General features: G+C 36.7%; 1 long non-coding RNA gene across 1 annotated transcript in view; it reads left to right on the top strand.

The window, feature by feature from the left end:
• The window catches only part of LOC307001276, a 62,478-nt gene that overhangs the window by 38,312 nt on the left and 9,391 nt on the right, over positions 1-14,775 (top strand). The window lies entirely within an intron of this gene.

Below are 14,775 nucleotides of genomic sequence, written 5' to 3'. Positions count from 1 at the left end.
TCGGTGTTGTTGAGCACAACCTGAGGGATTTGGTTGTGGATCAGCATTGGGGGTGATGCGCTATGAGTTGAAATGCAGATTACTTGTAGAAGATATGGCTGAAGTTTAGTTACAAATTTACACAATGAATAGGCTAATACTTCTGTTTCTTTGGTAACGCTCCATTTAAGGTTCAATTTGTTTAGTTAATGCAATAGGTTTCATAACAATACCAATTATTTTTACAGTATATCATTTATAAATGTACATTTTTTTATTGTTAATTCATGTTCTTTCATAATACATAAACTACAACAATTTATACAACCTGAAATGTAAATATGTAGATATTAATACCATTCATATTGATATCATGAGACCTACTGTAGGCTTATGTTATGAGATTTGAAACACAGCGTGAGAGGTTTATTTGACAGGGACAACAGTCAATTTACTGTAATTTAATTACAGTTTAGTGGTCATTATACAAAAATAGGAATGCTGCGATTGACCAATCAGAGTCAAGTATTCCAGAGAGCTGTCATAAATTATTTGATGGTGCTTTCAGCAAGCAGTTATACTTTATCCTGACACTGCACCATGACCGCTTGTTGTTGTACTATTTTCTAAAATGATTGGGGGCAGACATAGGAGTAAAAAATTCATCTAAACCAATAGTAAGTGGTGAAGTAATAATAGTAGTCGTAGTTTGGCCCAAAAAAGTCAGATCATATTGACAAAATTCTATCTTGTTTTTGTTTTTGTCAACCATTTCTTGGAAATATGTAAGTATTGTTTTAGAAGGATGTGGAAAATGATTTAGATTTTTAATAAAAGTATGTGTTTTTCACGCAACCAAACAGTCTCGTGGACGTGGTGCAAGCTTAATAGGCTCAGCTTCATACAACAAATTTTACGCTGTTCAAATCTGTTCCACAGAAACCCCCAAATTCAGCATAAAAATCCTAAAAAAATAAAACATAATATCTGGGCCTGCCAATCAGCATTGAAACATCTTTCCATGAAAGAAATCTCTGTTTGGTGCACACATTGAAAATAGAAGATGAATACTAAATGGGCTGCTGAGCCCAGCGATCAGGGATCAGTGCTGGTCTGTAACTTGTCTGACACTCTGTGTGTGACTGGGTAATCCCCCAGAGTAATGAGGATTGTCTTTGAGTTTGTGTGTGTTGTAGCATTCACCTCCAGCGCTCAGCAGGGCTATTAAACCATCACATCCATCTCTGTAATGAGTGTGTTTGGGTTAATACCCATTAAATGGATTATCTGCGTGTGTGTGTGCGTATGTATGAAGAACATTACAAAAGATCAAGGGCAAGGTGTAAGAAGTTTGTACTGGAGTGACAGCAGATGGAGATGGTACAGATGGAGCAAGCAGAGTGGAAGCAGTGAAGCGGCAATGTGAACTATGCTGCCTGTGTGTGTGTGTGTGTGTGTTCGTGTGTGTGTGTGTGGTCCTGGAATTTCCTACATTATGGGCACCCAATTATTGTTGGTCCCCATGAGAAAAAAAGCTTATAAATCATTCAGATTTATCTTTTTAAATATGATAAAATTGCAGACATTTTCCTGTGATGGGTGTAGTGTGGATAGAGTATACAGTTTGTACAGTATAAAAACCATTATGCCTCTGGAAAGTCCCCATAAAACGTAGAAACCCAACATGGTGTGTGTGTCCGTCAGGGATGTGAACAATTTTTATGATTTAATTGAGAATGGCTTTAAGTTTCAGTTCAGTTCCTAAGTTTAAATGCAAATTGACACATTCACAATTTTATTTTTATTCCATTTAAATGTGCCTCCTTTATATGGCTTTTAAATATAGGTACAATAATACACACACACACACACATAATACACAAACACAGCTGTCCAAAAGTTTGGGGTGTTTAAGATTTTTTTTAGTATTTTTATTATATATTTTCATTATTTTTCAACAATATTGTAAAAACAGTAATATTATTAAATGTTATTGCAGTTTAAAATAACTTTTTTTTCTATTTTACTATATTTTAAAATGTAATGTATTCCTATGATGGTAAAGCTGAACTTTCAGCAGGCATTACTTCAGTCTTCAGTGTCACATGAACAATTTAATAAAAACAATATAAAAACAATTTTTATATAGATGCTCAAGAAACGTCTTCTTATCAATGTTAAAGTAAAAATTACTGATACATATACAATATTTATTTCAGCATACTGTGGATGCATCGCCAATTCAATTCAAATTCCAACTCATGACCTAAAAATAATAACACTTTCAATTCTTAACGTTGACTAACTGGTTTGTGTATTTCAACTTATTTCTCATAGATGTTGCACTACATGTTCACACTGTTTAAAAATAAAAGTTCTGCTTGCTAACCCATTTTCTCTTGTCAGATCCAACTATGAAGTGAATGACAGTTGGCCTTTGCCCCATTGTGTCTATGCACGACTTTTCTGATTAGCCTGCGATCTGTAACTTTACCATCCATTCTGACAGTGTGTATCTGTCTGGCTCTTTTGTCAGAATTGCCCTTTTCAGCATCTACACTTGATTCAAGTGACTCAAAGGCTCGCTTCAGTGCTTGAGATTCACTCTTTAGTGCTCTTGAATGGGATTCTCAATTCACAACTTTGACTACTTGAGTTTTGACACCTTGGGGCTTCACCAGCTCACAGCGTGAGATCTAGTACCCCATGTTTAATGCAAACGAGACGTTCATGTAACTCTGGAATGTCGTTTTTGAAAGCAAGTAGTATTCTCCACACTAAAAACACATCTGGAATCATTCCTCACCCTCTTGGTTGTTAAAAATATTGTACAGCATCAAGTCATGGGCCGTGACATAGCCACAACTGTGACTCCCTTATTCCACACACTCTTCGATTTTTCCCTGCACATGCATAACAACGTATCATGTTATCACATTACCTCGGAAACCCGCCGGCGGTGGGAACACAGTGAGGCTCGTAAGCAAAACTCTAGTTTTATGAGCTGACAAAAGGCTGAACGGATAGTTCTTCCCTGCAGCACGGCGCGCACACAGCAGCAGCTCAGAGGAACTGACGTGAGGGAATATTTATGTTCTGTACTGCAGGGTAGTAGTGGATTACAGTGAGAGGGGAAGCTAGGGTCTGTCAATGTCAAAATTTTTGTTCTGCGTTCTCTTCCCCCACTCTGTCATTCCATCCCAATAAAACAAAATCGACATGATGGCATGGTTTAGAAAGCTTTCATTCAGTCACACACACACACACGCACACACGCACATGTTTGGTTCACTATTTTTGTGGGGACTCTCCATATACGTAATGGTTTTTATACTGTACAAAGTGTATATTCTGTCCACTTACACTAACCCTACCCCTAAACCTACCCATCACAGAAAACTTTCTGCATTTTTACATGAAAAAAAAAAACCAAAAACTCATTTTGTATGAATTATAAGCTTGTTTTCACATGGGGACCTCAATTTAGGTCCCCATGGTGACACGAGTCCCCATGAGTCAGTGTGCATTCATGTTCAAGTCCCTACCGGGATAAAAAAAACAAACATGAAAAGTAAAACGCACGCACAAAATATTTTGGGGTACTGTTAAAAAAGATGTATGGGAGGCTAAGAGAAGGAGGAGGAATCTCATTAAATTATTTGTTATTAAAATGTCTACATTCACAAACCATTGTTAATTATTCTGATTGGGGGATTTGGCATGGCAAAAAGCGTGTAAAGATCTCCCTTCATAATCACTAAAAAGTCACTCATCTTAGTTTGCAATCTCACAAAGATCCATTCTAATAAATGTAGCTGACTGCACAACAAATCTCTTATTTACATAATGTCTACACTTTGTTTGTTATAATGAGTTGATTTGCAACTCAGCGTGCAGCATTCAGAATTCACTCACCACCCGCTAGAGTTTTTGTTCAGTGCTAACTTAAAAGCCTCTGATTGGCTATTGCGTTCAAGAAATCAACAGATATGTTTGTGATTGGCTACATTGCTCAACGCTGCACATTGTAAATATAAACTTTTGACATTATCCAGAGCTCAAACACAAATATACATTGGATCCTTTGCCAAATCTGTTTCGCCAATATGCTATAATTACGGGAAAAAAATGGTCCTAGACCAGCAGTAATAGGCAGGTTTTCCCTCTTGAAGCAGGCAGTGGTTTGAATGAGAAAATTCCATGCTAGTCTCAAGTCCATGGCCAGGGGAAGCCTTGCCCAGCCTGGTTCAGCCTTAAACACACTCTGCCTTATGATAAAAGGTATTTAAAGCTTCTGGAACTCATTACTAAAGCATTCTATTTTAATGTAATATATTTCAATGTTATGTTTACTATAGTTTGTTGTTCCTACCACAGTTTGCAATGGGAGAATACTATACCAGAAGCTTGTGTAGCACTGAGATTTTCATTTTCTCAAAAAGGCAATGGAGCGCCCATGAGTCACCATGAGCAAATATGACAGAAAAAAGTAAGTCTGAATTATGGATGGGTAACTTTGTCTTTTCCAACCAATACTACTATCAATATACCAATAGTACCAATTCTCTTCAGTTCCTCAGAATATCTTTTTTTCTCTTCCAACAAAAAAAAAAGCATTTCATACAGTTTTGTAAATACGAGAGTAAATGACAGAATTTTATTTTTTTGCGTGTAGTATACTGTGTAAATTCCGTGCTAAATAAATCACCAGTTTAAAAAAACAACACTTATGATTGATATTTGTATCTGAATTTCAAAAGTACCGATACATCCGCCCATCCCTAAAGTGAGTGTTCCCTGCGACAAACTGACATTTACCCAATTCTAGCAGATCCTAAGCATGCAAATGGAAAGACAGTGAGACACTTACAGTCATCATTGTGTCGTATTTTGTATGATATTTGCTATCTGTGCTCATAACCTTCAGATCAGTTCCGTGTTGCTATTTTAAGTCATCATTTGTTGTAGTTATTGTACTATATGCCAGGATAAAATGAAAAAGTGAAATGTGTCGGTAGCTGCATAATGTCCCCACTGTCTTGGACGGACGCCAGTGCTGAGAATGCAGAAACACTTAAAGTACCTCAAAGCGCACATTTTAAACCTGAGAATGAGGAATGAATGTGGCGACTAATGAGAGTGTAGGCATAACTCAGGTTTGCCAGAACTGGAGAGAACGTGTGCGAGTGTGCACATGTTTTTGTGAACTCTGTTGTTTTCCAGTCTCCATTCTGACAGATAAATGGCTGTGGTAATGTTTGTCTGCTGGCTTACTCTCCCACTCACACACATCTGTTTGCCGGAGTGCCGTATCAGAGTTTTGTTCACACATAAACACATACATATAGAGCCGTTTGCACAGACGTGACTCCGTCTGCTGTTCATTTGTCTCGGAGGAAAGGGCCTGTGCGTTTCCCGCTTATAAAAGCATTTATCCTCGACACACTGCTCAATTCCACATTACAGCAGTCTTGAGTGTGGCGGTATCGTGTGGCAGATGCCATATATAGTCGCGTTTAAAAGTCTGCATTGAATTTTTGAGATTGAAAATCTAATTTAAAATTGAAGCAAGCAACGTTTTAGGATTTTGATAAATGTAAAGAAACAATAGGCTTTAAGAGAAACATAAAATATTAAAACATTCTGAAATTCACTTTGATTTTTCAGTTTATCTTTTCACTGCATATTATAATTGCAAAAACTTTTACTTTTAAAGTCACAATAGCACATTTTCATGTCTTCATATAGTACCACAGTCCATCTTGCACTCACTGACACTTCAGAAGGCCCCTGACTATTATTTATTATTTCAGTATTTCTCTTGCTCTTAATCTAGTGTTTTTAACTCTCCAGTCTCACATGAGAGGTGGCATTTAAGGTAGCATCTTTGTGTTGAAGTGTCAAACTGTTTTTCTGATTACAGACAGTAACTCAAACATGTTTACCTTTTTCCTATAACTATCACAGACTACATATGAACTTAGAAAACTAACAGAGAAAAGTACATCTAGTGATAGCATTTCAGCTCTTTTGAAAATATAAAAAACTAAATATTTACCTAAACTGGGACACTTTATCATTACATTTTTTTTCTGTGCTGCTCAAACCGCTAAATTCAAAATATGGCTTCCACTTTGACTATGGCAGTAATTTTACACAGCACTTCCTTTTCCCAGCGTGTGTGTGCTTGTGCCTCTGTAACTTTTACCTCTGCTTTAGAGATTCTAGAAAGTACCTGTGTGCTAATCTGAATAACAAAGTATGTATTTGTCAAATGTTCCTCAGTGTGATATGTTGTCATCCCCGTCTGCCTCTAATATCCTCTTTGTAACACGGTGCACCTGCACCCTCTTTCATTTAGATGTCTCCGTTCAAGACATTGCTGCTCCATTCATCTTATCTCTCTTTCCTCACCGTCACCCTAAATTACACAGTGCACAGGAGGAGGAGGGAGACAGGCGGTGTCATAAATACTGAGTGCAGAGAGAGAGACAGGCAGACAGTGTGTGTGTGTGTGTGTGTGTCTGTGTGTGTGTGCTCGTAAAACATGCCCTGTGTGGGGTTTAAATTACCTGACCTCTGTGCCTAGAAAACTTCAGCTAACAGACTCCAACACTTCCTCACAGATTTACAGACAGAGAGCGAACATGAGAGAGCAAAACACAAAGAGACGCTGTGCTCAACATCTCTGCATACCATTAAATTACTCTCTAAAACCTGTCATCGTCTCTATACATTACAGTTCATCGGGGGCCTTATCTCTCTCTACAGGGGCCTGACGATATAGCATGCTCAGGTAACACAAGTTTCCACACTTGATTTTGTAGATGATTTCAGCCTTACATGTGCTAAAAAAAATAATTTAAAACATTTCTAATTGGAGTTTAGAGATCCAGTTTTCTCGGGATGGTACATAGTGAGCATCTAATTGGACAAAAATCTGTTTAGTGCAGGATGAGTCATCCGTAGGTTTGGGCTATTTTGCTGAGAGCAAGAAAGACTGTTCATTTTAAGTTTAATTAAGTGTCCCTATTATGCAATTTTAAAGGTTCGATTTTTATTTTGTTACAACAAATTTACATGTATCCAAGGTCAAAAAACACTTTCATTTTATCATAATAAGGATTTAATATCACCTCATTTCTTAAAGATCCTCAAATGATTTGTTCGCAGCAGTTCAAAGATTCAGTCTCTCTAAACCCCTCCTTTCCGTTAGCCTACTGTGCTCTGATTGGTCCGACGGCCCAGTCTGTTGTGATTGATCTACCACGTAAAGACAATGTAAATCCAAATTAAATTCTAAATTGAAGTAAAAACATTTCATAAAACTTTGTATAAAGTTTATAAAAATAACAAGTACTGCATCTAACTTGAAAAACTTTTCAGGCCATAGGTGTACAGAGAATTGTTTCCGTCATAACTATGAACGAAGAACAATGGCTATCACAGTTTGACGTTGCTAGGGCTGTTTCCAGAGAGAATATTTGAGCAAGTGGACAGTGCTCGCATCTATACGTCCTACTATAATACAGATAGGTCTCCACTCTGTTCTAATAATAAAGACTCAGAGAAAGAACGTTTTGTTTTATACTCATGTAAGCAAACCGGGCCCACGGGTAAATAGTAAATACTTACCCAAACTTTAATCGAGCTCAAACGTGAATGACTGATAAAACATTACAGTTTGTAAACCAAAATCGTGATCCATCCTTTGTCATTTATTCAAGTAATAATAACGACAGAACCAGCCAGCAGCTCAATATTAGCATTAATCCCAGTATTCAGAGGTGGTAACTGCTCTCGATCTGACAAACATTTCGACCATGTCTAAATATAAATTGGCTTTTCATCGGCAACACAATGAGCAGAGTTTGAATTCTGTGCTATTTGCATGTGTACCACTTCTTCTTGAACAATAGACTTGCCAGCCTGAAGCAGAGATGAAATCTACAAGTGTTTACCTTTCTTTCATTTGCCCTCTTCCTGCTTTTATCTGATTAGCTCAATTCTGACAGTCATTGTTTGTTCACAATAACACTGGACCACCATCCATTGTAAGGGAATGGTAATGGAAAACATGTGGACTTTAATCTTAACGTTTTCAGGTTTTGATGATTATTATATTTATTTATTTATTTATATTGTAATATGCCTTACTGGTTGTAGATAAAATATTTTTATTTATTCATATTTAATCCTCACCAGACTAATTATTATTTGAACAAAAATACAGTAAAACGGTTGAAAATATTTGCTGTTATTTTTGTGGAAACTGTGATATTTTTTTTAATAGAAAGTCCAAAAGAGCAGAATTTGTAAAATTCTGAAAGAAAGAAAAAAGAAAGAAAAAAAAGTAACATTATGACTGTCTGCAATTACTGATCAATTTAATGCATTTTTGCTGTATAAAATAAAACAAAAGTTAATAATATTCACCTTCTTTTTGGACCATTATAGCCAACAAATCCCCCATAATGCCGCAGGTGCCATGACCATTGCAGCTTTAATTTAACCTAGCTGAATGTTTTCTAAAAATTGCATCAATGAGAAGATCAGTTTTAAGTCATCTAAAATTTCAGTTCATTTCATCATAAGTGAAAAGGGCTGCCTTGTTAATGAGTTGTTTACTCTATTTTGTTTGTTTACTTTGTATTTTTCTGTACTGTTTATTATTTTCCTCACTTGATTTATTTATTTATTAAAAAGGCACCCCTTTCCCTGGCCCGTTTTAAGAAAATCTCCCTAGTTCAAAAAAAGTTCTTCTCTTTTCTAAGGAATTCAATGAGAGAGTCCACTATCAACAAGGACACGCTATATTGCAGTCACCTCAGGCAGCAGAGGTTGAGGTGCTGTACCCAAGGCCAGGAAATTTTACAAGAGAACCGTAAATCTCTGGTTTAAATCAGTGCTGTAATCATGGTTTATTAGAGAGTGATTTGCACATGTGTGCGGTGAGGAGCCCATTGCATCCAGATCTCAACTGAGCACCGGAGCCCATCAGCCCCATTGGCTCCATCTCTTGAGATTTAGTTTCCTTTCCTGGCATTTAATGACTCCTTATTACAGTTTGTCTGATTATCGCTCCATACTGAGTAATGGATGCAGCGGAGACAGTGCTCTACGTCTCTATATGAGGATTTCTATTGAAACTGCTCAAGGTAATATGCCATAAAGCAGCACAGATCATATCGAGGGTGAAAGGATGGTGCATTGGTCGATCAATCCACTTTTATGGGCCCTGTCTTCTCTCTTTCTTTTTCATTTAAGCTCACCTTTCATATTCTCATTTTATCTCTCTCTCTCTCTGCTTTTCCCATCCAAACCTTAGATAACTGTAAATAAATATAAAGATCTTTTTTTGCTGTTGTGCATTGATGCATTCGTAAAAAGGTCTGTCTGTCAGATCACCTAAACTATGTGTGTTGAATAGTTTTTTCTTTTTATTTTATTACAAGATGTATATGATACCTGGAGAGAGCTATGCAAACCAGCTAAACCTGACTTTAGTTTTGTGTTATTTTTGCTATATAGCATGTTCTGCATGCTATATAGAACTTTGTGAAATCAGGCTCTGCTGCTATATAGAGTAGGACAGTAAAGACATGACACGATGTTGTTATAAAGCATTTGTGAAATCCAATTCTTGACGCAAGTCAGATTCAAACACACATTTTCCTTTGAGCACTTGAACCGCTAGGCCACATGTCCAGTGTCTTGCACTATTCACTTCTTCTTACTCTAGTTTTTGTCTTTCTTGTTCTCTAACTGTAGACCACATAATTTTGTATTCTACCTCTTTCTTCTCAGAGGTGGAAATGACAGTAGATCCGTAGCATCCCCTGGCTCGCGACCTGCCGATGAAATACTTCATCAAGCCAATCGATAAAACAGTGGTGCGTTTCCCAGCTAATGTCAAGTGTCTGAGGACCGCCACCTCGATGCATTATTAAATGTGCGTACGCAGACTGGAGGCAAAGACGTGGAACAGAAACCCAGGCAAAGTGAACGCGAGATCTGACAGAGAGCGCGAAAGAGGGAGAGAAAACTTAATTGAAGCCTGATTACTGGCCCTTGGGAGGTTACAGTTTATTAATATGTCACTTTCAATAAAGACGCTCTCGTATTCAGATTCACTGTTACCATGGCAACTTCATTTCTTTTTACTTTTTACTTTATTCCCCCTCCCAGGGTGGAAGGAGAGGTTAACGACACAAATCCTCCCGACGCTTAGGTTGATTTTCAAACCCCTCTGTCTAACATAATCAGTGTCTCGCTTTTCTACGGCTCTGTCTTTGCCCTCTGAGCCGCTGTGGGAAGAGAGGAAATATTTTATGCCCGTTACTCATTATGTGTTCGATCTTTCAGGAAGGTGAATGGCCTGCATTTAAACAACCTGTGAAATACAGCTAAAGATTTACATTGATGTGCAAAATCAGATTCCTGCTGCCTATCGAAGGAAACATACAGTTGACTTAATATATATAAGGGTCCCTCAAAAAGTATTTGGACTCTTAAAGGGATAGTTCACCCAAATTTTTTTAATTCTGTCATCATTTATTCACCTGTTTTGCTGAACACAAAAAAAATATTTTTTAAAGAATGTTGGTAACCAAACAGTTGATGGGACCCATTGACTTCAATAGTATTTTTTTTCATACCTACCAACTGTGTGGTTACCCATATTCTTCAAAGTATCTTCTTTTTGTGAATATTAAACTTATATAGGTTTGGAACAACTTGAGGGTGAGTTAATGATGGCATCTGGAAACAAAGGAGGATATTCCTGTCTTAAAAAAAAAACAAAAAAAAAACTGTTTATCTAATTTTAATGCTCCAAATGTGTTTTTAAGTAAATACACTATACCGTATACCGTATCTGTATATATATATATATATATATATATATATATATATATATATATATATATATATATATCCGTATCTGTATATATATATATATATATATATATATATGTTTGTGTTTCTGAAAGATGTTTCTGAAAGATGCTAACCAAGGATGCATTTGTTTGATAAAAATACAATACAAGCATTAATATACAATTATAGTAATATATATATATATATATATATATATATATATATAGTATTTTAGCATATCAAAAATATGTGTGTGTGTGTGTGTGTTGAGTGCTTTTTCAGTATTTAAGGAGAGTAGAAAGTTCAAAAGAATGTAAAAAAAATATGTGTAAAATTATAGATATATTTACTTTCACGTTTGATCAATTTAATGCATCCTTGCTGAAGCATTCACAGTGGTACAAGCTAACCGTCCAAATATTTTTTGGGGGACAAAATATACCAGCTTTAGTTTATATAATAACAAAATAATTTTTTACTTGTCATTTTAAATTTGCACAGTAATTTAATGCTCATGTTTCGCTGACAGTTATTCATCTTCCGGAACAATCAATGCATCTGTGCTGACCCCACCATTTTTGGAGTGCACATGGAGTTTATGTGGGGTTATGGAGTTTATGGGGGTAAGACCATCCCAGGTTGACATTCTCTGATAAATGTAGGTGTTTGAGGTATGTTTGTGTATATTTACTCAAATAACAATTCAAGGATAGTTGTATGATTTCAAATTAGACATGGAAAATCCTTATTGCCTTATAATGCCTAATAATGCCTTATTTCATGTGTTTTCATGTATAACTTATTTTCCAGAAGCACTATTCATTTTTGTAAGTGCAAAACTTTTTTGAAGTACAAAAAAAAAATCACTTAGTGCACTTAAATTAATTGATTTACGGTCACACATATTCTATGACACTTTTTACCTCTGACTTGTATTGACTGATTGTCTGAATGAGCCGTTACATTCATGCAGTGCTTGTCCAAACGCAGTGTTTTTCATGAGAGCAGTCTATAGCGCTCACCAATAGGACACCATGGCAGCTGCTGTGTTTCTGTACTCACCTCCAATTGACTTTGTAAACAGAAAGGCGTTTGTAGGTAGTGGATTATTGAGCAAGTATTTGACCCCCTAAACAATTAATTGTTTCCACACAAGGCCAACCGTGTGATACTATCATATGCCGTGGAAGTGTTGGCTTAAAAGAACAGAGTTAAAGTTACTTTTTTCTCTCACAGAAGGCAGCCCTAAATTTCACAGTAGGCTTCCCGACCGTTTCTAGTCCAGACAACAAATGCTTTGACACTGAGATGTTCGCTATTTCTCTTAAGGCAGTGATGGCAAGCTGTGTGTAAAGAGAGGATTATTTCAGCTGAAATGGAGCGGGTTTATCTATTGTCTAGTTGATGTGCCTCCTGCCACTTCACTCTTCCAGTCCTTGATGAAGTCAGTGTCCGCTCCCGGTCGACATAATAGAACCCTGAAGAGCATTTTAAAGGCCCGACTGGTCCATCCTCGCGCTGTTAACTCCTAATCACATCAGCAAAGAAGAAGAATTGAGTTTGATTCTCAGTGAAAATGTGCTTTTTATTATGTTTGAATGTGCATTGTTTCAATTCTTTTTAAATCCACAAATGCACTCACTGTATTAGAAACACTAAGGCCTTGTAGGAAGAAAAAATGGGCTCCCTCTGGTGTTTAAATTTTCGACACTGCGGCTGGTGTTGTAATTGCTTTTTGGGCTACAATGATTTTAAATGGGACTTTTGCTAAACCACCCACCCAGAAGTATAATCCTTTAGTGTGATGTCACACATTTCAGATTCCTAAAAATAGCCTAGGACATTACTATTTATAGCAAATGAGGTGGTTTCAGTTTGTCACATGGAAAAAATGTGTCATTTTCATTGTTTCAGATATTTTTGCCCATGAGCTGGCGGTTGGTGTGTGTTAATCAACATTTGATGTGTGTGCGTGTGTGACTGAAATATTAACTGTAAAACTGTTGCCTAGTTTTATCAGTTTGAACAGTGTTTGTGTCTGCATGGCCTGGAAGCGTGTTATCTGCAGTGCCTCAGTGGCCTTGAGCTCACTTCCTTCATCAGAGACCCAAACCCCTGCAGATAAGTTCCCCGGACCTGCCTCTCCTGGGGGAATTCTCCAACAGGAAGTGGCACAATAGCCAGTCCATTAGCTCCTATTAGTCTGCACCTGCCTTCCACGGCAAGGGCCAAAATAAGCAACCAGCAGCATTTCCTGTCTGAGCTCATAGCACCAGAGCCCGGCGCACTGTGAAATCACTCGGGGAGCAATCGAGTCGTACACCAAACGGTAGCTCAGGGCATGTGGGACAGACTATTAGGAGAAGTGATTATGTGTGTGTCGGTCAAAGAGGGAGAAAGGAAGAGCATGGGGTAAAAGAAGCTGATTTGCGAGGGTCTGCATATGTGTGTGTGTGGGTGTGAGAGAGTTAGTGCTGTCTCAGCATGAGCAGGAAGGCAGTGGGAGCAGAACTGAGTCAATCGTGTTAGATTGTGCTGATGGACAGGAATGCTTTCAGACCACCGCTTCCATCTGAGGTGGGATAGACAGACAGGCCGCCCACATCATCAGACCGTCAACATTGTGATTACACGATTACATTTAATAAAATACTCTCTTTCCATCAGTATCTTTGCTCACAGATTCTGCCTGTTAAGAAGCGTCATGCTCATTTGAAATGTACAGCCCCTCAGATTTGAGTTAGCTGAATTTTGAATGTACCGGTAACTAAATAATTGGCAAGTTCTGTAGCATTTAAACAAACAATATATTTATTCAATGAAGTATATTATTATTATTATTATTAATAAAGCTCCAGAATCCCCCACAACTTCACACAAGACAAGCGGTTTAGAGAATGGATGAATAGATAATAATAAAAATATCAAAACACAACAATAATAATACAAATAAAAAAATATGATAATAATAATAATACTTTATTGAATAAATACATATTAAAGTTTGTATAACTAAAGTTTCAGCACTTTCATTTAATGAATAAATGAATTAATTATTATTATTATTATTATAACAACATTATAATAATGTGAAATCTCCTTTCTATGGCCCTATGAATTCTGTGTTTTCTGTTTTTCCATAAAATTGTATTGGTTTATTTGAATTTAATAATAAAAAAATATTAAATTAATATGATTTCTTAAATGTTAGTTTTTTTTACAATAATTGTGCTCTACAAAACGTTGTATTCTCTGTTTTAATTGTTCTGGATTGTACGGTGGCCGAGAGGTGCAAAACAAATCACAATTATAAAAACAAAATAACAATTCAGAAAACAAAATAACAATTCAGAAAACAAAATAACAATTCAGAAAACAAATTAACAATTCGGAAAACAAAATAACAATTCAGAAAACAAAATAACAATTCAGAAAACAAATTAACAATTCAGAAAACAAAATAACAATTCAGAAAACAAAATAACAATTCAGAAAACAAAATAACAATTCAGAAAACAAAAAAAACAATTCAGAAAACACAAAAACAGTGAACTAGAGTGAACTGGAGATGTTTTATTTATTTTTATTGGTACATCCGTGCCGCGAGATGTTTCAAAAGTGGTGGGGACACAATCGACCATGGAAAAAAGTGGTGGGGAGTCTGGGGACATGTCCCACCCGCCCCAACCCGCAAATTACGCCTATGAATATATGTCTACTACCTCAGATTTAACGTTTGATCTGTACATCAGCATCAGGAAATAACATTATAATCTCGTTCACGGTAGAAGAAAGCTGCGTGCATGTACTAAAGTAACGGTACTGATCCACTTGTCCGAGACGAATCGCTTTTCTACCCTCAGTACTACCAGTAATCGCTTGATTCCGGTTCTTGCTTGATTGACAGGTGTCTTGTCC

This window comes from Phoxinus phoxinus, assembly GCF_949152265.1.
Source record: "Phoxinus phoxinus genome assembly, chromosome: 7".
NCBI lineage: Eukaryota > Metazoa > Chordata > Actinopteri > Cypriniformes > Leuciscidae > Phoxinus > Phoxinus phoxinus.
This window is presented reverse-complemented; position numbering and strand designations above follow the sequence as displayed.